Source organism: Tupaia chinensis, unplaced genomic scaffold (assembly GCF_000334495.1).
Source record: "Tupaia chinensis unplaced genomic scaffold, TupChi_1.0 Scaffold144016_1, whole genome shotgun sequence".
NCBI lineage: Eukaryota > Metazoa > Chordata > Mammalia > Scandentia > Tupaiidae > Tupaia > Tupaia belangeri.
In genome coordinates, this window is record NW_006203868.1 from 1188810 (window position 1) to 1216302 (window position 27493).

A 27493-nucleotide genomic window follows, 5' to 3' on the forward strand; every position below is an offset into this window, starting at 1 on the left:
GAGGTTCACCAAATGACCTGTGTGAGAATATTTTATAAATGAAGAAGGATTACTATTGTTTGGGTATCAATATTATTTTTAATTTGCCAGAGGGCTCATATGCTCATTGGAGAGAAAAGGAGAGGGAAAATATAAAAGTACTCCTCAAAGGGGCATGGTCATGCTGCAATCCCTTTTCTTCAATTTCTCGTTTTGGGATTTGGGGCATACATACACAGGTGCCCGGCATGTTTTTCAAGCCACTGGGCTTGGAACTCAAAATGTGATGTCAGCCATATGAAATCCAGCCAAACTACCAGGCCACAGGAAGGACCCACTAGGGTATTATGAAGTATTGGATTGCTAAAGTCTATTTCCCCCAGGATGCTACCATAATCAAAGTAATTTGTGTTTATTCAAGTCAAATCAACTAACTTGGAGCTCATATTTTTGCCAAGCCCTGTGTAACCCACTAAAGATACAAAGATACATAGAGAGAAATGAAGAGTCACAGGAACTCTTGAGTATTAATCATAATTACTATTACTAGAGTAAGAAAAATTCAGCACACCAGTGCTTTGCTAGGTGTAGCTGTACAGGGACTAAGTCTTGGGTGATTTCTTTGGTTAAGTCTTGCTTTGGAAGGTCTTCCCCATTATGAAACTTATCATCTCTTTTCTGTATTTCCATTTAGTACATAAATAATTTTGTTTTATATTTAATATGGTTTTGAAAAATCTATTTCTTTTTTACAATGATAAGAAGCAGACATATGAAAGGACTTCAAAACGCTAATGGAAAAACAAAATTAAGTTATAAGTTTATTTTGGTGCCCCCAAAATCTGTGTGCATTATTTTTTTGGTAGCAGTCATTTTCCATGAATTTTTTGAAGACTCTCCTATAAGTTTTTTTTTTTTTTTTCCTGATGGCTTGTTGGTTTTTCCAACCATTTGTTAAATAGTCTACCCCTTCACACTGTTTTGAAATGCTACCTTTATCTTATTTTATTTTTATATGTTATCACTGTTCTGTGCTATTGATATAGTGTCTATTCTGGTTGTAATTCTGCATTATTTAATTATGGTAGTTTTATAGTTTGTTTGATACTGATAGGGTGTTATTATCCCTATTCTTGTTTTTCTCATTTTCTTGGTTTTGTTTTGTTTTGTTTTCTGACAATGTTTATAATCACTTAATATTCCATTGTAAAATCCCACTGGGATTTCGGTCATGGTTTGCTTATCTTTTCTGTATGAAATATTATCCACCGTCATCTGGTTAGAAAAGGGTGCCGAGGTGATCAGATATTTAAAGAGAGGTGAAGGTATGAAACAGTTGTGTAGGGTGGAGGAGCAAGCCTATCAGATGGTCACGCAGATGAGGACCCAGTAAAGAATTTAGGACAGCATCAACTTGCCGTTTGGGTGCTTTTCTTCATCGATATCTAGCTGCTCAAGAATAGGCATGGAGGAGAGCCAGCAGGTGGCATGATGGTTAAGGGCACTGGGCTCCCACATGGCCGACCATGGTCTGAGTCTGGGACCTGGCGGCTTGCTTCTCTCTCTCTGTCTGTCTCTCTTTGGTCAGATTAAAAATAAATAAATAAATAAATAAAGCTAAATAAAATATTTGTTAAAAAAAAGAATAGGTATGGAGAATGATCTGATTAGATTCCCACTAGGATTGGGTTTGGTAAGATAAACATAATGGAGGGAGAAAGAGACCAAAAAAAAATAAGATATTTGTATTTATTTGTCTTTGTTCAGTAAAGACAGAGAAGAAATAATTGTGGTTTTTTATGGACTTATTTGGTGCATAAAAAACACAATAAATATATATGTAAATAAATGAAGAGAAGTGCAATTTTTAATTTTATTAATGTATTTTTAAAAATTTTTTTTAGTTTTTGCCGTAGGGCATGTGTTCTCTAGAGAGAGACAGAGAGAGACAGTTAGAAATCATTCCAAACAGGGGTGGCCATGCTGTAGTCCCTTTGCCATCATTCTCTTCCTGGGGTTTGGGGCACACTCACACACACACACCCTGTGTAATTTTCAAGCTGCCAGGTCCGGAACTTGAACTGTGGTTGGCCATATGGGAGTCTACCATCCTAAATCTGCTGGCCCCTGTTTTGTTGTTGTTTTAATTTTTTTTTTTCAGAGAGATTTTTGCTATATGGCACATGCACTCACCAGAGACAAGAGAAAGACAGAGACAGAAAGCAAGAAATCACCTCCTCAGGGGAATGGGCACCCTGCCATCGCTTCTCCTCCAATCTCTTCTATGGGATTTTGGACATGCACACACATGTACCTGGTGTGAGTTTTAAGCCGCTAGGTCTGGGTCAACTATGTGGGAGTCTGTGATGTAACCATTATGCCATTTGCTGGTCCCATGTTTTAAACTTCTTTACACAATGAAAGTGTTAGTTTGTGGGGAAGAAAGATAAATTACAATAAAGCTTTGTAGTGTATAAATAATTTGTCATGTATGCATATATACATATATACATTTCCTTCACAGGAGATAAAAATATATATGTATTTTATCATTTTGTATTTGAGATACTTTCCTTGTGAGAGGAGGGCACTTTTGGTGTAAAACTCCCACTTTTTCAGTGTGCATATTTTCCCCTAACATTTTCTTTCTTTGGAATGAAGAATTCTCAAATGTGTCCCCAGGGGAATCTGAAAATGTTGGTACACATCCATCTGGCAGTTTAGGGATTTGTTAGAGTGTGGGAAAACTCAGAGGTGATTTTCAGGTTATGATATCTGAATATTTCTTTACAGGTCCAAAGCACAGCTCACTTTTAAAACTATAAAGATACCATAGTCTTGGTCTTCATTTAAGGGATAAATTGCTCCTAGTCTTTAAAAAAATATCATTTGAAATAAAATTCCAAGTTAGAAAATTGAAGACCTAAAATCCAGATAAAACATAACAGTCAACTAAAGTTTCAAATTGCCTGTTGGTTTATTATGTTTTCCTTTGCTTAGACAAGCAAAGTTAAAAGTTTTTTTAAGTTTATATATTTATTTACTTATTTTTCTGTCTCGCTACAGGGCTTATGTACGTACTAGAGAGAGAGAGAGAGACAGAGAGAAAAGCATTCCTTAGAGGAGATAACCATGCAGCAATCCCTTCTCTTCCGTTTTCTTGGAATTTGGGGCATGCACGCACGCACATGTATGTTTTTCTAGCCACCAGGTCTGGTACTTGAATTGCACAGTCAGTCGTGGTTCAGCCACCTCAACCACCATGCCACCTGCTGGCCCCCAAATTTGTGTGTCTTCCGAGAGAGGGAAAAGAAAGAGAACCCCCAACAGGGTCTCAGTGCTGTGGTCTACTGCTAGCTCCAGCCAGGCCTAGATCATGAGCACATGCGTGCCCTGCGTACTCTGAGAGGTCTTGGGATACAAATCCGGAACCTTCCTATGGGGTCAGCTTAGAGGAGTACAGCATTTACCTGCTGTGCCACCCACTGATGCCTCAAAGAACTATTAAAGAGGACAGCCATGAGAGTAAATCCATGGATAGCATAAACCAAACTTTTTATATTTTCCTCCCTGTGAACCCAGCCTTCTGCAGAGTACTCTCTGTTCCACCCTGAGGAAATAACTCAGTCTCTCCTCTGGGGCTTCCTGAACTCAGGATGCTCCCCATTCCCATCTGGCTCTCTCATCTGACTGCCTGGGAGGTGGGGAAAGACACAAAGGAGCTGTTGCGCCCCCAGTGATACCCAGTACTCAACCACTGCAGGAAGAGGAAATGATGCCCTGCACGTTGGATTTGAAGTGGCTTGGTCTGAAGGCATCTGGCTGCTGTTTCCATGGTTCCCATCTGCCTGTAGAAGATACTCCGCATTTCCTTCAGGCACAAGAAGGTGAACTAGTGCAATTCTAAATGAGTCAGTGCTCTAGTCTAGAATTTTCACTAAACCAAATTGTGGTCAGGTGGAACAACCACATTTCTCTAGAGCTGCCAGCAACCTCACATTCAACTGTTCTGCTCATTTATCTGAGGTCTGATCAACTAGAACTTACTCCCAGAACTTTGTGGTCAGACTGAAAATAAACACGAGACATCAGTGTATCCTTAGCATCTACCACCATTCTGAATATCGCAATTCAGATTTGGACTCCTCTTGACACCTACTCCAATTGTCTCTATCCAACCATAAATCCGGTCCATGTTGTTGAAAAAGAAATCTATCTACTACATCAAACCCCCCACACCTGGCCCCGTTCATTGGCACTGCCGAGTTTTCATTTAATCTTTTTCACCTCTCACTTGGCCCATGAAAAATGCCTGTTAAATTGTCTCAGTCGTCCTTTAAAAATGTGCATCTACTCAAAGCACTTCCCTGCTCATCTTCCCAAATGATTGATGCAAATGTTTGCGAGTTCTGTTCCTCTCCTATGTGTCCTTGCTGTGTCTTCTGTCATTCTCCCATTGGTGCTTTATGCTTCCACTATATAGAACTGTCTGTGCTCCCGTGCTGACCCCTCTGCCCATTAGGTGAGTCTTAAAAATTAAAAAAAAGAAAAAAGGAACTGACCAATCAGAACCAATCATGATAGCTCAGAATTGCCGCATGGGGCATCCTACTGATTGTTAGCTGGGATTACCCTTTCCTAGCACCCTGACTTTGACTATTTTCTGGGGAACTTCTGCAGTCCTTTGCATGGTCCATAGAGGACTAGCCTTTGAGCTGGGGCTGGAGGTAAGTCAGAGTCTTCAAGAAAGGTGTAGAGACTTGAAGGTGTCATGACCAGCAACTAGCATTTCCAGTATCTTTGTAGAGACTGAAGGGTCTGCACAGTAGGTACTATTTGCAGAACCTGAAGTGACCTGCTAGATCTTTTGAGATATTCTTTTTTTGTTTTAGAGAGTGATTTTTTTTTTTTTTTTGGCTATAGGATGCATGCACCCACCAGAGAGACAGAGAGACAGAAAGTGAGAAAACATCCTCCCCCCACCAGGGGCCTGGCCACACCACAATCCCTTCTCCTCCATTCTCCTCTCAGAATCTTGGGTATGCATACACATGTGCCTGTCATGAGTTTTAAGCCACCAGGTCCAGGACTCGAACTATAGTTGACCACATAGGATTCCAGCAATTTAACTATTACACCATCTGCTGGTCCCATAGATCTTTAGAGATAGTCTAAAAACAAAACAAAATAAATAACAAAACAACAACAAAAACATTGCCTTATCTCTGATTGCTCTATAAATACTTTTGCTTGCTTCTGTCTCTCAGAATTTAATCAACAAGAGACATCTGCTGCTCGTCCAGGCCCACCAGCAGATCAGTTTTTTACCCAGGCTCAATCTTTTCATTTCTCTGCTGACTAGGAAGCATCATGTCCTGAACTGACCTAAAAGTACAAGGAAAATTTCCAGTATCTTTTCTAACAAGCAAGAAAATAATACAGGCTTTTCTTTGGTCCAGATGATGGCCATGTGAAAATATTTCCTGCACCAGCATCATTAACAAATTGTTATTGAGTTTCTTGCTGCTCAATGCAAACCACTAATCTGGCATTGAGGGAAATTTGAAGATGTACCAGACACAATTCTTGCTCTCTGTGAGCTGACTGTCTGCTGTGGAGGTTAAGATGTGATCAGTTGAAGCACCAAGTTATCAAAGCAGTCCTTTATGCATTGCTATCAAATAATAAACTCTATTGGTATAAAATACAGAAGGGAGAATATAGATGGCAACGATTCGTGATGGATCTCAAAATAACTAAAAGGAAAGATTTTAAACCTTTCCTACATAAGTAATGACAAGTGGTTGAGATGGTGGGTCTGCTCACTAACCTAGGTGTCATTACACATTGTGTTCTTGTACTACAAAATCACATTGTACCCCCACAAATATGTACAGCTACTCTATGTTAATAAGCATACTTTTGAAAACAAAAGGAAAATGTTTAAGAAAAATATTAAGAAGAATAATCACTATAGCAGTGAAGAAGAAATGTCTGTGTCTCTCAGTTAGGTGACACTGTCTGGAGGAGTTTAGGTCTTGAGTTGAGCATTGAAAAGTGGGTAGAGGGCCAGCTGGTGGTAGCGTTTAAGGTAGCTGGATCCTACATGGCTGACTATGTAATTCAATCCCCAAACCCAGTGGCATGAAGAAAACACCAGGTGAGTATGCGTGCATGCCCAAAATATCCTGAAAGGAGAAATAGAAGAGAAAGGATTGCAATGTGGCCATCTCCTATGGCAGGAGTGCTTTTGAGGGGAGTGTTTTCTCACTGTCTCTCTCTCTCTCCCTCTCTCCGTCTTGCTCTGGTACATACATATGCCCTCCAGCAAATCAAAATGTAAAAAAACAACAACAACAACAAAAAAAAAACAGAAAATAAGAAAGAAAAGCGAGCAGAGTTTCCACGTTGTCCCTGCGGGGAAGCAGTATATGGCTGTGGCCATAAAAAACACAGGGGTAAAGCAGGGCCTTGACATTGTAATAAGGCTAGAAAAGTCATGGCTCATTCTGCAAAAGAACTGTTCCAGGAAGAGGCATTTGAGTTTTAGATCAGAGGTAGATTCCAAAAGTCTCGATTAGCAGGAGTTTAACATAATCAAAGCAGCATTAAAAAATATCAGGAGTAGTAGTTAGCAAGCAGAGTGCTGGGAAACCACGTGGTATAACAGAAAATAACAGGGGTTTAGGGGTTGAGCACTGGGTGTGAGCCTGACTCTGCCACTTTCTCGCTGGGTGGACTTGGATCAGTTGCTGAACCACCAAGTCTTCATTTAGTCAGCTGTAAGTATAGGGGTGGTAATATCTCTAGGGTAGTTAGGAGAACAGTAGTATGTCACCTTTTGAGCACTTGCTGTTGTTCACACTGCACTATGTATTTTATGCCTGTTATCACACTTACCGCTTTCATCACTATTGTTGTTTTTCATGGTAGTAAAATTTACATTTAACCTAAATGTCTCCATTTTAATCATTTTTAAAAAGAATGATTTATTTAACTTCATTTATCATTATTATTATTTTTTGAGAGATTTTTGCTATAGGGTATGTGCACTTGCCAGAGAGACAGAGAGACAGAAAGCAAGAAATCATCCCCCAGGGGTAATGGCCACACTGCAATCCCTTCTCCTCCATTCTCCTCTTGGGATTTTGGGCACACATGCACATGTGCCCAGCGTGAGTTTGAAGCCACTAGGTCTGGGACTTAAACTGCGGTTGATTATGTGGGAGTCCAGCAACATAACCATTATGCCATGTGCTGGTCCCATATTTTAATTTGCTACAGGGCACATGTGCTCACCAGAGAAAGAGAGAGAGGGAAAAGAGAAGATGAGAAAGCAAGTCTCCAGGTCTGGGACCCGAATCACAGTCAGCCACGTAGGAGTACAGTGCCCCAACCACCATGCCACCTGTTGGCTCCTGCCATATTAATCATTTTTAAGTGTCCCATTCAGGGATGTTAAGTTCATTCACACTGCTGTGCAAACATCACCACCATCCAACTCTAGAATTCTTTTCTGTCTTGCAAAACAGAATGTACCCATTAACCATCATTTCTATTCTCCTCACTCCCCCGTCCCAACTACCTTTTCTTTTTTCTTTTTTCTTTTTTCTTTTTTTGGAGAGGTTTTTAGCTATAGGGTGCATGCGCTCGCCAGAAAGACAGAGAGAGACAGAGAGATATAAAGCGAGAAATCACCCCCCAGGGGTGATTCTCCTCTTGGGATCTTGGGCACGCACGCACACGCACCCGGCGTGAGTTTAAGCCACTGGGTCCGGGACACGAACCATGATCGACTACATGGGAGTCCAGCGACATAGCCATTACGCTAACTGCTGGTCCCCTCCAACCACCTTTTGACTTTGCTTCTATGTTTGGCTATTCAAAGTACTTCATGTAAGCAGCATCATACAGTATTTGTCCTTTTGTGACTGGCTTATTTCACTTAGCATAATGTCTTCAAGCTTCATCCATGTTGTAGCATGTACCAGAATATCCTTCTCTTCAATATTAATGAATAATATTTCACTGAAGGTCTTATATCACTGTTTTACTATGAGAAAATTGAATTTAGAAGAACTTGTCCAAAATAACATGACTAGTAAGAGAAATAGCTATGATTTGGGTAGAAGTGATCTAATTTCATAGCATATTCTTATTCCCCCTGAGTATCCTGCCCACATAGAGTAAGAGCTACTTCTGTATCTGGCACGGGGTGGCTATTGCAGGAAGATGTTCTGTTGGTTTTGGTTATTTCACACCACTTCCTCAGCTCATCCTGGTAACATAATTCTTCTTTTCCTTGAGGAGTATCCCCCTCCTTTTTTTTTTTTTAAAGAGATTTTTGCTATAGGGTGTGTGCACTTGCTGAAGAGACAGAGAGCCAGAAAGCGAGAAATCACCTCCTGGGGGAATGGTCACACCACAATTCCTTCTCCTCCATTCTCTTCTTGGGATTTTGAGCATGAACGCACACGTGACTGGCATGAGTTTTAAGCTGCTGGGTCCAGGACTCGAACCACAGTTGGCCATGTGGTAGTCCAGCAATGTAACCATTATGCCATCTTCTGGTCCCGATGAACTCTTTCTGTAATGGTACCCCTGTTCTCATACAAGGGTCAGAAGTGAGCATGTTACCCAGGCAGGTCAATTCAAGCCTGTGTGCCATCTCTCCACCCACCCAGTGGCTGATTCAGGAATGGTCACGTGGGTGCAGTCAGAGTCTTCACTCATGCTGTGAAGAGGTTGTGAACCAGGGGTGGTAGGTGTCCACTTTGAAAGTTTAGCACTAAGATGGCAAGAAGGGTGGAGTCCTTAGCAGTATCTGAGCCCCTGGATCTAGACATATCTGAAGCCAAATATCCCTTTCAGTTTCCCAGAGACCCAACCTAATAAGTTCCTGGTTTTTGCTCTTACGTTAAATGGGACTGAGTGTCTTAACTCACAAGGAAAAAAAAAAAAGAAACCTAATAAAATAGATAAGAGCCCTCATGGGAGTGGAAAGGAAAAGCCAATAAGAAGTATTGTGATGCTGTGTGGTGTGCATAAGAGGGAAAAGTCAAGAGTCCTGCAGTTTGGCTACCTGGTCACCAAGAGTAATGCTGTTATGAAAAGTGGAAGAATGAGTAGAGTTGGAAGATAAAGTTTCTGGTACTCCCAGGAGTTTTCAAAGGTAAATGCTCAATGACACATGTGTCTGTTAATGATTAGGCTGTCACAAAAGTCATGGCCTATTTTTCTATGGTTTCCTATGCAAAAATGCATCATGACTTTCCAGACGACTCAAAACTTCATCCTCTTCCAGAATCTTAAACTCCTGAATGGAGCCAAGGTCTGACTGGGATTGAACTTTCAGACTCCGACCTTTATTCTCCAACCCTACTCTGTAATCTAGTATGAATTCTCCGTCTAATGTAATGTATTCATTAATCTGCTTGTTCGTTTATTTAATTTGCACTTGCTGAGTGCTTACTATAGGTTGGAGACTGTACCCAGTGCTGAGGATAAATGATGAGAAAAGAACTATGATCTCTCTCTTCAAGGAGTTCATTGTCTAGTAGAGAAAACAGACATTAAAGTGGATTATCACAGAAGTGAATATAATTAGAAATCGTGTTAAGTGCTATGAAGAAAATGGAAAGAGCTTAGTACATGGGATATTGAGAAACCTAATTTTGGTGGAGAAGACTGGGAGGATTAAGGATAGCTTCTCTGGGGGAATACCATTTCAGCTCTAAGCCTAAGCCAAGAGAGCCAGAGCTGAAACGAGAGAGGTGGAAACCAGAGGAGCTGGGCTCACCCACCCTTAAGGAACAGTGATTCACCCATCAGGAATGGGAGACCAGGAAGCTTGAAACTGGGTTCTTTGAAGTGGAGCTACACAGGGTCCTGAAAGCAGGAACTGGCAAATGAATGAGGTATTGTGGGGACCCCACAGCCTGTTACCCAGTCACCACTCAGTGACTCTGCACATTACTCATTCACCCACTCACCCATTCAATAAATAGTTACAGAATCCCCACAACTGGGGTTGGGGCATTCTGCTAAATGGTGAGGATTCAGAAGAAAGAGGGCATTTTAGGCTATTTCTCGGCAGGTGGGCAGAAGCACAAGTGAGCCCTTCCTCCAATGGCTCCAAAAGGCCTCTAGGGTTTTCCCCCTGTAGAGAATCTTAGATACAGACACATAAGACTTCTTTCTCTAGGCCCTCACCCTTAGCAGACTTACGTGCTTTTTCTTTTCTTTCTCTTTCTTTATCTCTCTCTCTCTCTCTTTCTCTTTAAACTCAGAGAACTAAATCTAGTCCTCCCAGCAGAGGCAAAGGTCCTTTACCCACAAAACGCTGAGGGAAAGATCACATGGGGCAACATGGCCGACTGACACCAAACACAGCGTAGCTGCCCAGTCCCTCCGGATAAACATAAGGAAAGGTCATCCAAACACAGGAAGACAGCCCCCCCTTCCCTTTTCCTTTACCCCCTCCCTTTCCTCCTTCTGGCTCCCTCATCCCCAGAGGGTGGACCCAGCCTTTCCCAAAGTTTATTCTGAGAGTCCAGGCTCCCACAGTGAAACGTGCTGTGGACATGGGAATACAACAGCTTAGCCAACAGGGAAAACCAAAAATATAAACTGAGATATTTAATAGATGCCTGCTCCCTTCCCCCCAAAATTGGGACCGAAATGTTTGCTCTAACTGCTTTTATTGTTTTCCGAGCAAGTTAACCCTTTCTGGAAGGAGATCTTCTGAAGTTTACTGCCTTGTCAGGAAACACTAGACCAAAAAAAAAAAAAAAAGTAAGCTCTCTCTTAGGATCTCAGCGTCATTCACTTGTTTCACTAAACAAACGCAGTAAGCGTTAGGAAACAAAGTCCAGAAAACCTTGCTTCTCAAATACTGGCAATGAGCTTAACAAGAGTACAAATAACACTCAGACAGTAGGGGAAAAAATGAGAAGGCTAAATTTCTCTTAAATTCACTATTGGAGTTTTGTAAATAACCAGGAACTCCAGAGCCCATGGAATTAGAAATCATTTTATCTCGTACTGACATATTCTGATCAAAACAGTGATGAGAATATAAACTTTGGCTTTTATTCTCCATTTGGGAGAAAAAAATGTCAATACTACAGGACTGCATACCTCGATGATTATGAACCAGCATTTATGATGAAATGTTCAGTACTAATTTCAAAACAGACTCAGTGTTTGAAAGCAAAGCATAATGGTGACCTTTCTCATTAGCTGTTGCTCAAACAAAGATATGTTCCAGCAATATCCGATGCTTCCTTCCTGCCAGGGCCTCCGCCCAGTACAATTTAAAACACTTGTGTTGCATCCAAACCAGAACTGAGGATGTGGTACAGCTAAGTTCCAGTAGTATTTTGTTTATGGTTATTGTTACTTTCTATGTTTCTTAATGTGTTGTTTTGTTTTCACAAATTTACTGTTATGAGTTGGGTTTGCAAGATTAAATATATGGAACCATATTTATACGTTTTTATTCTTCTATTTCTCTGCGTCTCCATTTTTGTGACAAATAGCATCATAGTTTCTTAACCATAGGACAGTTTCATCTCATTGCTTTCTAGCAGGTGGTTTTTTTTTTGTTTTTTTTTTTTGTTTTTTTTTTGCTATAGGGTACTTGTGCTCATTGAAAACTGAGACAGAGAGAGAGGATGGGCATGCCACAATCCCCTCTCCATTCTTCTCTTGGGATTTTGGGCATGCATGCACATGCACCCAGTGTGAATTTCAAGCAGCTGGTTCTGGGACTCAAACTGTGAAGTCAGAAATGTAAGATCCAGCCATCTGAACCTCCATACCTCCTGCTGGCCCTCTAGTAAGTGTTTTTATGAACACATCTTAGGCAAAAAACAAAACTAAGCAAAAACAAAAACAAAACACACACACACAGACACAGAAACAACCAAAATAATTTTTCAGGATCCTGCATTACTTATTTTATAAGTAATAATAAACACAAATAAATGCAATCTAAGGAAAGAATATGAGAAAAACACATGGAGAGAGAGAGAGAGAGATTGAGAGACTACTTCAACACATGTAATCGTCATGTTTATCATGGCCAGTGCTCCTGAATTAGGTAACAGAAGTTGACAATGGTCAAGAGCCAAGGCGACATTCTCAAGGAAGAACAAACAATAAAGGATTTTGCTGCTGACCAAAGACCTGATACTCTATTTTCATAAGAGTGACCATGAACACTTAGTGCAACTATAAATGACATAAACCATTTATACTTTCTGTAATTTTATGGTAGGAAAACATAAATGTATGTTAAAAATCATTTTACCTCTTTGTGTGTGTGCAACGTGAAGCTTTCTAAAGCCCATGTACCTAAGTTTAAAAGAGTCACACACCAATCAATGTCATGAAAGTAGATTGAGCATGGTATGGTGTCACAGTCTTCTAGAACAAGAGGTATTTAGAGTACCAATATTTGCCAGGGTGTACATTATTTCATTTAACCCTTTACAATAAGCCATACAAATTCTTTTGTCATTACCACTTTTAAACTGAAGAAATGAGGGGCTGGTAGATGGCACGGTGGTTAAGGTACTGGACTCCCCACACGGCTGACTGCGGTTCAAGACCTGGAATTGGCAGCTTGCTTCCTCACTTACCCCTTCTCTCTCCCTGTCTGTCTCTCTTTGGTCGAATTTAAAAATAGTAATATGTAAAATTAAATAATAAATAATTCTTTTAAAAAAATAGAAAAATGAGGCCTAGAGAAAATAAGAAGCTTTCCCACAGAAGGGGTTTCATTGGTTCATGTAACTGAAATTTGGAGACAGTGCCTGACTTGATTCAGAGATTCAGTATGTTATCTAGGTGCCAAACCCAATGTCCCTAACATTTTGTCAGCTCTGTGCTTTTCAGTGTGGCCATTGTGTCCTCAGACCAGCTCCCCTCATAGCTGCAAGCATCCCAGCTTCCCATTCTCACATCACACAGTCCAGAAAAAGATAAAGCCTGTGTCGCAGCATTCCCGGCAAAAACCCAAGGCCCTGACCAGACAGACTATACCGTGTGCCCAACTCCACACCTACTGCCAAGACCAAGGACATGGGTAACTCTGATTAGCTTAACCCAGCCAGGAATTACCTGTCCTTCTTTAACAATGTTGCTAAGAATGGGGTCTTCTCTATTTCCTCAAAGAAAATATGGTCAATATTAGGAAAGAAAAAAAGGTGAAGGAATAGGAAGAGGCAACTAATGGCTGTCCGGCTCAGTATTTCATAGGGATTGTGAAATACTGGGACATCGCTACGACACTATTTTTTCCCCACTCTCATTAGGCATTATTACATAGAATTTTCAGAACTGAGTATGTGTCAAAAAGTACTGACACTTTGGAACTTAGTAGAACATATGCATACAATGAACAAGTCATACGAAGCAGTCTTTCTGAGAGTCTAAGTGTGGTTTCACATGCCTCCGTGCCCCACACACTGTTCCACCTCTGCAATGGGTATCTGCTGTTGCTGTCCTCTCCACACCCCTAGTGTCTGAGAAAACTTCCTCTCGTTCACTCCTTTGACAGTGGAAAGGCTGTCAGTTACAAAGCTCCCCTCCACTCCCTGCCCTCTCTCCTCCAGGGATGACATCCAGCTCTGACCAATTAGAGCAGACGCTCTCCCATCGCCACAGCTGGCTCAAGAGACAGGCTGAGATGCAAGAGAAGTCAGCCACAGCCCTTCCAGGAACTTCAATCTATGGACACTGGGAGAGTTTATCATCCTAAAGGACCATCAGCTGCCATGAAGTGGGCTTGGGGCTGCCAAAGGCCATCTTTCCATATGGAGCTGTATGGAGGAAGTTTGCCTGCTGCAAGAGAGATAGAGGAATAGAAACCACAAAGAAACCTTAGAGGAGAGAGAGAGAGAGAAAGAGAAAGAGAGAGAGAGAGAAACTGTAATAGTATCTTCCAGCTGGATCGTATTTTTGGATCTATTAATAAATATGTCTGAAGCTACCTCTGCCCTTGGACCTCCAAGTTATATAAGTCAGTAAATTCCTTTTCCATTTAGGCTAATTGGAATTTAGTTTCTATTACTCGCAACCAAAAAAGAACAGACTGAGAGAACCTCCAAAATCACTCATTCAGGCATCCTGCTCTTTTCCACCACGTGTCATCTTTCTAGCTTTTTTGATCTGCGATGCTTCGTTAGAGCACCCTGTCCACTGTCGGCTCTACTTTCTCCAAATCTATTAGTCCTTTTCAGCCTTCCCTTTCCTTCTTCTGCAACTTAGAGTCATGGTTCATCATTTCAAAAACTCTCTTGCCTCCAGTTGGCAAAATTCATTCACGGAGCCGTAACAACTTGTTCTTTCATACCTGAATATGACCCAGTAAGTAGCATTGGAAAAAACTCACACAAAGGGCAGTTTTGTGTTCATGACCGTATGCTAAATGGACTCTCCTATAAATGGCAGTCCTGTTGCATTTCTCTGGTCAGCTTTCTTTTCTGTTTCCCAATGATAACATCAAGCCTTTCCCACTGTTGTCAAACCTTTCGCCATTCTTGGCTGTGTTGCTGAATTCCCATGTAGTCGACAGTGATTCAAGTCCTGGACCTGGTGGCTTAAACTCATGTCGGGCGTGGGTGTGTGTGCGTGCCCAAGATCCCAAGAGGAGAATGGAGGAGAAGGGATTGTGGCATGGCCATCCCCCCTGGGGCGGGGACACGAACCACAGTCGACTACGTGGGAGTCCAGCGACATAGCCATTACGCTAACTGCTGGTCCCGACCTTTTGCCATTCTTATCCCTCACTGCATTACATCTCAATATATATCTCTGATTCACTGACAAAGTGGAATCCATAAAGGTAACTGCAAATAAAACCTACTTTCTATTACTTATCTCTTTTTAAAATAGCAAGTTATCTTTCCTACGTGAGTCTCCTCCGTCTATTGGAGACTCAGATCTCATTTCCTCCATCAGAAATGTGCACTAGCAGTTTGCCTTCTTCAGTCTGTAGCTGTCCTCTCACAGGCTGACTGGCTCTCTGTTTGCCTCTCCAGAGCCACTTTTCATCTTTCTCCACCCTGCTCCGGGCTAGGAGAGGCTGACGTCTGTGTACATTAGGTCAATAGGCTTCTTTGCTCTGTACTTTCTGGAGAGGTTGGACTGATGGGAATCCCCAACAGGAGACCTGAGAGAGAGAGAGAGAGACGCATGAGATAGGATTATCTCCCTTATACTGCTCCTTCTTGGGTTGGTTGTTTCTTTTGACAAAAGTTGTTGTTCTCTCAAAACAACCCTCTCCTTCTGGTTTCTTATAAATATTTCTTCCTCTTACCCCTTTAAATCTAAGGTAATTATTCTATTGCTTGTTTCTAAGTTTATTTCTTCCATGAGTGAGAGACAGCAACCCCACAGAGTCCTGACACCATAGTTTATCCTCATCCTCAGCCAAACTCAGACCACAGGCATACCCATGCCCATACTCAAGGAAGAATCTGGACTTTAACCAGAACTTGCCCACATGGGATGGGTAGTGTTTTACCTCTGTGTCACCATCTGGCCCCTGTTCTCCTGTTTTCTTGCTCCAGGGTACTCTACAAGCATTAGTTGGTTCTCTACCTTGTAATAACTACATCATTGAGTAGCTTTTTCTCCAAACTTTCCTTAGGTGGAACTAGGGTATTTCACATTATGTGGAGTTGGAATTCCACATTAGAATTAGGATAGGCATTTCACCTATTTCCTCCTGACTAATGCATTCTTCTTCTAATGAATTTTTGCATCAACATATAAATGTGCTCAAGGATCCTAACTTCACAGATCTTTCATTTTTTCTTGTTATCTACTTTTTTTTTTTTCCTAGCCTACACTCTTGACTACATCCTGTTAGGTCATTGGGAAAGTCATGATGGCTTTTTACATAGAAAAATAACACCATGACTTTCCCAATGACCCAATAGATCTTGTCATCATATTCCATCTGAGAAACCTTTTACTCCAATATTGGAACACAATCTTCTTATCAATTCATGTTTTTAAATTTTTTAAAAATTTTACATTCGTTCACTGTATATCATTGCAGCATACAAAATGAGATTTCACATCCAGAATACACTGTACATGGCTCAATCAAGGATATTACTATACATGTTCTCATGAGCAAATATCCTCTGCCATTTCCCATCCTCCTCCCACGCGGTCTCTGGTATCTACAGTTGCTTTCCATGTTTTGTTTTGTTTTGTTTACATTTTATTGATTCACAAAATATCTTAATTAATCTAAATACTTTCAGTAGCAAGTGCAGCTGATAGATACGTATCTATGAACACATGTCTGACTTTAGGCATAAACCTCAGTGAGTAGAGTGAACGTACTACAATTAATTGCATCAAAGGCTTGATGCCCCTGACTCCTTCACTCCACCCTTATTTCTCAGACTCCTCTTGTTCTCCAGGAAGCTTAAAAACAAAGATCTATACTTAATCTTGCTCTTGCTTAACTCTCTCAAGTCCTTCACTCTTTGACCTACCCACCTGGCAAAACCCCAGTCCTGGTCAATCCAACTATCCACCTTCTCTAACCCACGCCTAACACTCACAAAGAGCAACACACATTTGTACATGTTAGTGTCACTATTTTTTTAAGATCTCCCACTTTACCTCCAACCTTTCTAGGTGTCCCCCCAAACCCCTGTCAATGTCTTCTCCCTTTCCCCTCAGTAATACAATTTCGTATCTTCTTTGTGAACTGAAAGGAGGGATCTACACTTGCCATTTTACCTTTCTTGTCTCTTTTGTCACCTTAGTTAACTCCAATCTCTTTCAGTCTCATGCTATCCACTAAAGTCTCTTTTGTCAATAATAAATTATTCATTATCACTATAATTGAATTTTCAGCCTTTGCTCTATTTGGCCTATCAAAGGTATTTGGCACTATTGTCCACTTTCTTCTTGAAACTCTCTAGCCTTACCTTCTAGGACAAGATTATCTCCTGTCCTCCCACTTAAATGTTCATATTTAAGAAGGGCTCCACCTTCTTCTCTGTTCTCATTTCCTCTTACTAAATACTTTTCTCACCTAGCCCTTTTGTCATTTCATCTAGGTGTTCTTTCTTTGTTTTAAGAAGTATTTTGTTGGTTCCAGCAGATGGCATAATGACTTCATCGCTGGACTCCCATGTAGTCGACAGTAGTTCTAGTCCTAGACCCAGTGGCTTAAACTCATGCTGGCCGTGAGTGCATGTGTGTCCAAGATCCCAAGAGGAGAATGGAGGAGAAGAGATTGTGGTGTGGCCATCCCCCCTGGAGGGGTGATTTCTCTCTTTCTGTCTCTCTGTCTCTTTGTGTCTTTCTGGCAAGTGCATGCATCCTATAGCAAAAATCTCTCCCTTCAAAAAAAATTTTTGTTTAACTTTATTTATTTATTTGCTTATTTTTAAATTTGACCAGAGAGGGACAGAGTCAGAGAAAGAGAGAGAGAGAGAAAGCAAGTCACTGGGTCTGGGACTTGAACTTCAGTCACCTATGTGGGAGTCCAGTGACCTTAACCACCATGCCACCTGCCAGCTCCCATCTAGCTGTTCTTATCCATTGTCAGTGGTCACTAGTATGAACAAACTACATATACTGGTGGTTCCTAAATACAGGGGTCACATTTTGCTCCTCTGCTCTCAACCAGTATTTTTGATTGTTGAACTTTTTGACTATATGTCTGAACAATACCCACAACTTAGCATGTTCCAAATTAAATGACTGGTGTTCTTTACCCTACACTCGGCTCAAGTCCTCTTCCTTTATTGAATGGCACCATATTTTACTCTCCTGGGTACTGGAAACAAATTTTCTAAAATTATCTTTGACTCCTAACACACCAGGGCTTACCCATTCATTTGATTAATAAGCCCTTGTTGATTCTATCTTTCTCCATAGTTCTGAATGTTATTCATCCTATCTGCTCCTTCTGATCTCATTATTTCTTGCTCAGAATGTTGCAACAGCCTTCTAACTCATCTCTGTGACCCTAATCTACCCATCTTTCATACCACCAGTGGAGTGATCATTCCAAAACTAGTCTTATATTACTTCCTTTCTCAGAGCCCTCAGTGACTCTGTTGTCTTGAGGGAAAACTCCAGACACATTGGCATGATATACTAATCCCAAAGAGTGTGAATTCCTAAATTATCTTCTGGCTAACTCAAGGGGAAAAAAAATACTGTTTATCAGGAAGATATTGGAAAAGCTCATAGAAGTGAGAAAGTACTTGAACGGCTCAAGGTCAGGAGTAACTTGAACTAGGAGAGTTCTGAATATGTCAGCAGCAAAATCCGAAGTCCTTGACGAGAGCTGCCACCTACGTGGTGCACTATTTGTGGTGACTCTTCTCTCAGTTTAAAGACTCAGGCTCTGTGTACCTTGCTTCCAGTTTCAACATTGCTGGGAATAATATTCTGATGGGCCCAGCTTAAATAAATCAGTTCATCGCTAGATTCGTGGGGAAAACACATGGCCCAGGGTGACCATCAGGGACTCCCTCTTGTGTATAGAACATTCTCAAGGAATCACTGTGAGCAGACAGTATATCTAAGGGGTCTTCTGCACTCTGTCCTTCTACCTCTCAATTTTCTTTCTCCATCATTTTCCAAATGGTTACTTGTTTTCCAATCATGATATATGTTATAGGCTGAATGTGTGTCCTCCCCAAATTTGTATGTTGAAGATCTAAGCCTCTATATAACTATATTTGGAGATAGAGCTTTTGAGATGTAATTACAGTTAAATTAAGTCAGGCATGGGGCCCTATTTTGATAGGTTTGGTGGCATTATAAGAAGATGAAATAAATCTCTCTCTCTCTCTACCTTGTGAGAACAGCAAGCCAGAATGAGAGTCCTCACTAGAACCTGACCATGTTGATACCCTGATGTGAACTTCCAATCTCCAGAACTGTGAGGAAATAAGTGTCTGCTGTTTTGTTTTATTTTGAGAGGTTTCTTCTTATTGGGCATGTGCGCTTGCCAGAGAGACAGAGAGAGACAGAGAGATAGAAAGCGAGAAATAACCCCCCAGAGGGGATGGCCATGCCGCAATCCCTTCTCCTCCATTCGCCTCTCCGGATTTTGGGCACATACACACACGTGCCCGGCGCGAGTTTAAGCCACTGGGTCCAGGACTCAAACTGCGGTCGACTACATGGGAGTTCAGTGACATAGCCATTACACTAACTGCTGGTCCCAAATGTCTGCTGTTTAAGCCCCTCAGTCTATGGTATTTCGCTTGGCAGCCTGAACTGACTGAGCCTGAGTACTACTTGCTCTCTCCTGGAATAAATCATGCTCTTTCAAACTATCTTGTTATTGTGGCTTGACCTTTTCACCAGCTGCTCACTGGGGCTTCACTGTACTTCTCTTTCTCCTTCCAGTACATCCCCTCCCCTTCTTCAGCTGCAACTCTTTCATCTGTTAGGAATCAATGTGAGATTTACTTCCTCCAGAAAGTTTTCCTTGACTCTTCCCTTAACTCTTTCTCCTTATGTCCATAGCCTCCTGAATTTAACTTATTATGGCTCTTCTTACCTCGATTGTAATTCCCTACGAATTAATCTGTTTCTCCCTCTAGCCTGTAAGCTTTCTGAGATCCGGGACTGTATTTTTAAAATTTTATATCCACAGAGGTGACTAGAGTATCCAGTTCATTGTTGGTACTCAACATGTTGGGTTGTCTAAAAAGTCATGACATATTTTTCTATGCAAAAATGCATCATGACTTTTCAGATGACCCAGTGTATTTGTAGAGTGAATTATTGGAATTAATGACCTCCTGTTCATTGCCTTGTGACACAGCTGATTATAAATGTGTGACTCTTACTCATAAAATTATGAACAGCTGGAAGACAATTATTTTTATCTTTTAGTTCGTATCACCCATAACACCTCACTATGCTTTGTACATGTTACATAGACAATATGTAACATGTTGTTGAAGAAGTAAGGATGTTTGACAAAAAAGCTAATGCGCTCTAAACCTTCATTAACAGATGTTCAGTGTAAAAAAGAGTGTTTGTACTCCTAATGACTCTTGCGTAGATCAGATCACATCTGCAGTATTGTGTTCAGTTCTGGGCAGCACCCATGCATTCCTTCCTTTGACAAATGTTTATGGAGTGCCCACTCTGTGCCAAGTACCTTTCTTCTATGCCCAAGGCTCAGAAATTAAACAGGTTCAGATTTGAATTCTAGTTTTGCCATTTACTGTGTGTATTAACCAGGATAGTCTTGGCTTTGTTGCTGAAACAATCTCAAAATATTTGTCCCTTCCCACATCCCTGTTTTGTTTTTCATTCATGCTGCATGTTCATCATGGACTGAATGCAACTCTAGTCTATATGGCCTTCCTTCCATCCATCTAAAACATCTGTTTTCATGGCAGACAAAGAGCATAACCAACCAGGCTTTGGCTCTTCACGCTTCTGCCCAGAGATGACACGTAGCATTTCTGCCCATGTTTCACTGGCCACAGTAAGTTGTAAGACCATGCCTGGATTCACACAGAGAGGGGCAACTGAGGGTAAATCGTATTATCTACCCTACAATGTAAACTAACCTGTTCAAGTCCCCATTTTATCATTTATAAATAATAATAATCATTGTCTCTGCCTTGAAGACTGAAGTGAGAATATAAAATAATGCATTGAAAGTGTTTGGCACATTGTAGTCTATCAAAAAATGGTAGCTCTTTCAGTTAAAAATCTATTACAAGTTTAAAAATCCTGATAGTTAACATAAGAAATTACTGTAAGTAAAGCTCTCTCAGCACTTGGGAGTAGAACAAATTCGTTCTCTCTTCCTTTGATTTTTTTCTTTGACGATTCAGTCGAACTGTTTGAATTATGTTTGTAGTACTGGCTTGATGTGTTTTTCATCTTCGACTTTCGACTTTTGCCGAATTGAGATAATTTATGAAGAAAGAGGTTGGATAAAAGTCTATGATTTATTATTCATTTTTTTTCAAGTTCAAGGCCTAATTTTCAAACAAGATTGTAAACAACTGATTACAAGGCATGTTTTATGCTTCTTTCCTTGGTAGAAACTAGCACTATTCCCCACCCAGAGAATTCTTGGAACTGACAAGGATGTTTGGGAATAGAATTGGGATTTTATGTTAATATTTCATAGCATCCACAGATTTTCTTTCTTTTCTTTTTTAGGTTTTTACCATTGGGTGGATATGCTCACTAGAGAGAGACAGAGAGGATTAATTGAGAAATCTTCCCCTGAGGGGAGAAATCACCCCCTCAGGGGGATGGCCATGCTGCAATCCTTTCTCCTCCATTCTCCTCTTCAGATTTCGGGCAGGCATGCACAGACACCCAGGGTGATTTTCAAGCTGCCAGGCCTAGGTCTTGAACTGCATTTGGCCATGTGGAAGTCCAGTGCCTTAACCAAAATGTCAACTGCTGGCCCCACAACTTGATTTTCTAGGTTTATAGTTACATTGCAGCATTATTTATCTTCAAATGCATTTTATTTGTTAAATTATGTACTTTTTTTTTTTTTTTTAAACCAGATAATGTCAGAGCAAAGAGCATGGTTGTCTGACTCGGCACATAGGTTTAGAGTAGCACAGATCCTGGGAGTTGGCTTCTGGATTCATCTATTAAAAACTTGGGGGGCTGGCAGGTGGCGTGGTGGTTAAAGCCCCTGGATTCCCACTTGGTCGACTGCGGTTCAAGTCCCAGACCTGAAAGCTTACTTTTTCCCTTTCTCTCTCTGTTTCTCTCTGGTCAAATTAAAAAATAATAATAACAAATGGAAATAAATAACATTAAAAAACAAAAAACAAAAACACTTGAGACCAGCAGATGGCATAAGAATTAAGTCGCTGGAGTCCCACAGAGTTGGCTGCAGTTTGAGTCCTGGACCTGATGGTTTAAAACTCACACTGGGTGCATGTGTGCCCACGCCCAAATCCTGAAAGGGGAATAGAGAAGGGACTGTGGTGTGGCCATCCCCCCGGGGGTGATTTCTCGCTTTCTGTCTCTCTGTCTCTCCGGTAAGCACTTGTACCATGAAGCAAGAATCTCTCTTAAAATTTTCTTTTAAATAAAAAAACTAAGTACAATATTATTGCATTTTAATACTCTATTTCTAGTATGGCTAAAAGTTAAAAATTCTTCCAGAAGGTAATTTATTCTACTTTAAAAAAAATTGGTAACCATGTGAGTTATTGAATGTAATTTAAAAATAATTATGCAATTGAGGACATTCCAAAGACTTCGAAATATATTATATACTATCTTCCAATTTAACCTCTTATGGAACTTTCTTTTGGACCAGCCCATGGGCTAGTGTTAAGGGATCCAGGTTTCACATCACTGAATATAGTTCAAGTCCTGTCTCTTGTAGCTTGAAAAACACACCAGCAGTATGTGCTTGCAGGACCAAAATCCTGAAAGGATGGAGAAATGGAGAAGGAATCGTGGCATGACCATGCTCAATTGGGGTATGCTTTCTCTCTCTTTTTCTACCTCACTCTAACAACTCCATGTGCCCTCTGGCAAGAACAGAATAAAAGAAAAAAGAAAGAAAGAGTAAGAGAGAAAGAAAGAAGAAAGGAATAAAGAAGTAAGAGAGAGAAGAAATAAAGAAAAGAAGCGAGAGAAAGAAAGAAAGAAAAATAAAGGAAGAAAGGAAGAAGAAATAAGGAGGAAGGAAGGAAGGAAGGAAGGAAGGAAGGAAGGAAGGAAGGAAGGAAGGGAAGGAAGGAAGGATAAACATTCCTTTGAAGCGAGGAACAGAAGCGATGCTTGGGAGTCACATGGCTGGGATCTTCCCAGACTACTCGAAACCACTCAGCCCTGTGCCCTTGTATGCATAGAACAAGGCTACTCTTCAGCAATGCCATCTTGGGCAGCATGCTCTTAGTGACGATGCAATGCTTTGATGACGGAAACAATAGCACCCAGGCTGCTATTCAAACATATGTCCACTATTTAGTACAGAAGACAGAAAGCCTCCATGTTTGTAATAAAATTCATATATATTCAGGAACAATAAACATTTTACAAGGTTGGCATCAGGGATTAAGAGTAATGTTTTCAGGCATCTTTTTAATTTTTTTCTTTATTCATGATAGAGCCTGCATATATAAGAGGAAGAGAGAGAGAGAGAGACGAGCACCCTCCACATGGTCTGGACACGCTGAAATCCCCTCTTCCAGGCCTCCAGCTCATTGGAGGTGCACCTGTGCAAGCACGGTAGGTTTTATGCCAACCAGGCCTGGGATTCAAACCACACCTGCCATGTGGGATCTGGCTTTTCTTAAGTAGCCTATTACCACTGTGTTATGGAGTTGGCTCTGAATTTTTTCTTAAGCTTAAAAAAAATTGCTGATCATTGGCCTGTGTCATTCCTAAACTTTTAAACTAGGTATTTATTTACTAAGTTCTAAATTACTAGACCAAGATTGTCAAAGGAGAGAAAAGCGAGGGGAAGACCATGTTCACAAAAAGAAAGCCCATACATCCTCCCTTACTTACAGGGAAAGAAATTCACATTTTTATTGGACTTGAGTGATTTCGATTTAGTCAGCTCAAGTCCTCATGTTTGCCTGGAGACAGCCCACACAGAGGGGAACTCATCTTAATCAGTTCCCACGTGGCCAATTTCAGTTCTTCTTCAACGTGAACCAATCCATAGCTCTCCAGGCTGCCAGGCTTCCCCTCTCATCATCCTGTGGAAGACCTCAGAGCCATGAAATCCATGAGCAGAGAAGAGAGGTAGAGACACTGACAGGTGGTCGGGGACACTCAAATCCCATTCCCTCTTCCTTCTTTCTTCTCTTTCATTTTTATTGACTGCTGGCAACATGACCATCGCTTAGGCCAGTGGTTCCCAAACTTAGTAGATTATAGCACCCCCCATGGAGCTTGAAAAAAAAAAAAAAACCCACACACATCAAAATAGGATTCTGGGTCCTAGCCGAGATGCACTGAGTCATACTCCGGTGGTAGGGCCCAAGAATCGATAATCAGGGGGACATTAACCCCGAACTTCCCCACATGGGCCAGCCTCATAGGCATGTCACATTTTATTACTGCACCACTATCTAGCCCCCAAGAACTCCCTGTGTGTTTTCCCTGTGTGTTTGATGTGTGTGTGTGTGTGTGTGTGTGTGTGTGTGTGTGTGTGAATTGCCTGAGGGCACATGCATTTTCTAGAGACAGAGAAACAGAGGGAGAAGGAGAGAGGGAGAAAGCACCTCCCAAATGGGAATGGTCACACCACAGTCTCTTCTCCATTTCTCCATTCTACTGGGATTTGGGGCATGCATGCAAATGCACCCATTTTTTTATTTTTTTTTTAAGCCACCAGGGCCAGGATTTGAACCATAGTCAGTCATATGGGACCTGGCTCCCTCAACCATCAGGCCATAGGGCTGGTCCAAGAAATCTGTTTTTAAAATGTTCCTTGGTGATTCTGAACCAGTCAATGGCGTCTCAGACCTGGAGGCTTGAAAAACACTCTGGGGGTGTGTGTGTCTTTGCTCCAAAACCTGAAAGATGAAATGGAGGAGAAGGGATTGTAGTGTCATCATCCCACCTGCCCTCCAGGGGTGGGGGCAGAGGCTTTCTCACTTTCCCTCTCACTGCTCTTTTTCTCTCTCTGACAAGTGCACATGCCTTGTTGTTGCAAAACTGTACAAAAAGAAAAAAGTTCCTTGGTGATTCTGATCATCCGCCAACTTCCGGAAGTTCGGAGAGGATTGCCATTGCCAGACCGTGAGCTCCCTTGGCCTCTGACTCTTAGTAAAGGGGCTAAACATGGGAGTTGGATCATGGGGCAATTAGAAAGATCTGGTCCAGTCCACAGCTCTCCCCACCTCCACTCCTCACTGCCTGGGTCTCACACATACACCACATAGTTGATGATGTTGAGTGTAGATCTGTGGACAGAGAATGTTCCACGCAGGGACCTCAGTGACTGCTCGTCTATCACAATGCCTGTTCTAAACTATCACATTCCTGGGAAGGAAAAATCCCCCAGCAACGCTGCCAACGCAGCACTCATCACTCAAGACTTGATGTTCACCCATCCTGGCTGCACCCACCCTGTGCCCCAGCGCTACCCCACACAGCATTTGGTTCCTGGTCGATTTTATCCAGACCTCCCTTTACCTTGAGCGCTTGTAAGCAATTCCTGCCAAAGGAACCTGCTTAAAAGAAGGCTGTGTGCACATCATTCAAATTCTACAGTTCTCTATGATAACGCTAGTTGGTGTGATTGCAGTTTTTTAATTCTTCCAGCTTATTTCTTGCCACCGCAGTGACGAAGGCTTTGATATGCTCCTGAATTTCTGTGATGCTCTGCCATGAAGTCCTGTAACTCATCTTGCTGACGGTGTTGATCTGGGGGTTAGCTTTAAGTGCTGGGCTGTTCTGAGAAAGAGCAGCCTCTAATGCACCTCCTGCCTGGAGCTTGCTCAGCTAGATATGATAGCACGAGGGCTCCGATTCCTTCCCCATCATGCTGTCATGTTTGGCAAGCACAGGGATTTAGTGCAATTTTAGAAAAGGGGACCCTTGTTTTAGAAAGGGAGTTTAAACGTGTATACACATATATCTATGGGAATATTTCACAAATACATCTGTGTGGGTACATGTTATGTGTACATATAGGAGTGTGTGTGATGCTAAGGTGCATGTGTATACCGATATAGTATAAGACACAGATATTCCACTGTTTGTGGTATATGAAAGAGCAATATCAATGCTGTTTCTATATCTAAGAATTATAACAGAACATAGTTGTCACGTGTGGAGCTATCATTAACCCTGAAAGGGTTGAAATGATTCTATGTCACTGGAATTTATTGTTCATCATTGACAAATGACATTGTTAGAGGAGGTGGCCCAGGAGAATGGGAGGGAGGCCGTCAGTCTTCTCCGCTTTTCCTGCCATAATCCATCTGTAAGGGAATTTGACACATCCATTCCCTCCTCCCAGTCATGGAAGAGAGCTGGGCCAGGTAACAGCTTGAGAACTGGTCTGTAGTTTGCAGGAAGGAATCAAGATAAACTCTGGGCATTCTTCCTCTCTGCTCCGAACAACCCCCTTCCCGCCAGAGCCCCTATGTTTTAGTCTTTGTTTTTCTAACTCCAGGGCAAAATATTTCTGTACTTCTTTGTGTGTGTGTGGTAGAATATACATAATATTTATTATTTTAACCATCTGTGAGTGTACAATTCAGTGGTGTTAAATTTCAGTACTTCTTAATAGTGAGTTCCAGGGGTCTACCATGCTCTTTATGGCCAGCTTATGTGGCCTGTGGGAGAGATTAACTAGAGGGTAAAAATGAGCCCCCCTGAAGCCTCCAGCCTCCCCACCATCCCCTACAGGTTTCTTACCAGTTCACCCACTTTTTAATGCATAGATTTTACTGTGAGAGGGTGACGTGTAAAAGTCTGAGCTAGGTTGGGTGGAAGATACCACATTGCAGTGTCCTCTGTCCTCCAAGAGCTCCTTGTCAAGAAAGTTAGACCAAAAAACTAATCATCAAATAAAACAATAATTAAAAAAAAAAACAAAAAACCCCACTAGAGTACACAGTGCTGGGAGGTGGAAAGAGAAAGAAGAATGAAGTCTAAGTAGAGGAGGTCAGGAGATGAATATAATTTTTTTTCTTTTTTTAATAGAGATTTTTGCTATAGGGTGTGTGTACTTGCTGGAGAGACAGATAGACAGAGAGACAGACAGACAGAGAGACAGAAAGCGAGAAATCACCCCCACACCCCCGCAGGGAGGATGGCTACACTGCAATTCCTTTTCCTCCATTCGCCTCACAGAATCTTGGGCATGTGCACACACATGCCCAGCATGAGTTTAAGCTGCCGGGTCCAGGATTCAAACCATGGTCGACTATGTGGGAGTCCAGCAATGTAACTATTATGCCATCTGCTTGTCTCAATGATGGATATCATTTCTAAAGGAGGAAATGGGAGATCTTGCAGAATACAGGAAAGAACAATGCCTGGCATGGAGTAAGGGTGACTTACTGAATGAGAAAATAAAACGCACAGTGATGAGTGAATGTATGTGTAGGGGCCAAGTTTTAGCAAAGACAAGGAACTGGGAAAGTACGAGAGAAAGTTGAAGAATGGCGTGTACTAGCTGGATGTGGCTAAGATATATGGTGGAAAAGGGTGGCAGCATGCTGAGATGCAGTTCGGACAGATTAGGGAAGTGCTGGGCCCAAAAGAACAATTCTCTTTCAACTCCTGATGGAATGAATAGAAAGAAAGACCCTGAGAGAAAGGCTATAGGTATGGTGAAACCCCAAGTAAACCTCCACCCCTTAAAAGATCTCTCAGGTAATTAGGGTGGGATTAGGGGTGAAGGTGGGGGCCAAGAATTAAGGTAGAAATTTAGATCAGAAAAGAGTCTCTATGAACACGCTTATTTACTGAGTCATAGATAATGAAATAACAGTATATGTTCAGCCCCTCACCCCTCCTCACACCCCCCCCCCCC

General features: G+C 41.5%; 1 long non-coding RNA gene across 1 annotated transcript in view; it reads right to left on the reverse strand.

Annotated features, from left to right (window-relative positions):
• Positions 1-10667: 10667 nt before the first annotated feature.
• Positions 10668-27493, reverse strand: part of LOC102490609 (uncharacterized) — a 37512-nt gene continuing 20686 nt past the window's right edge. The window contains exons 2-3 of the long non-coding RNA XR_337042.3: positions 14898-15157; positions 10668-10750 (exon numbers count right to left, since the gene is read on the reverse strand). This is a non-coding gene — a long non-coding RNA (uncharacterized LOC102490609). The remainder of the gene's footprint in view (positions 10751-14897; positions 15158-27493) is intronic.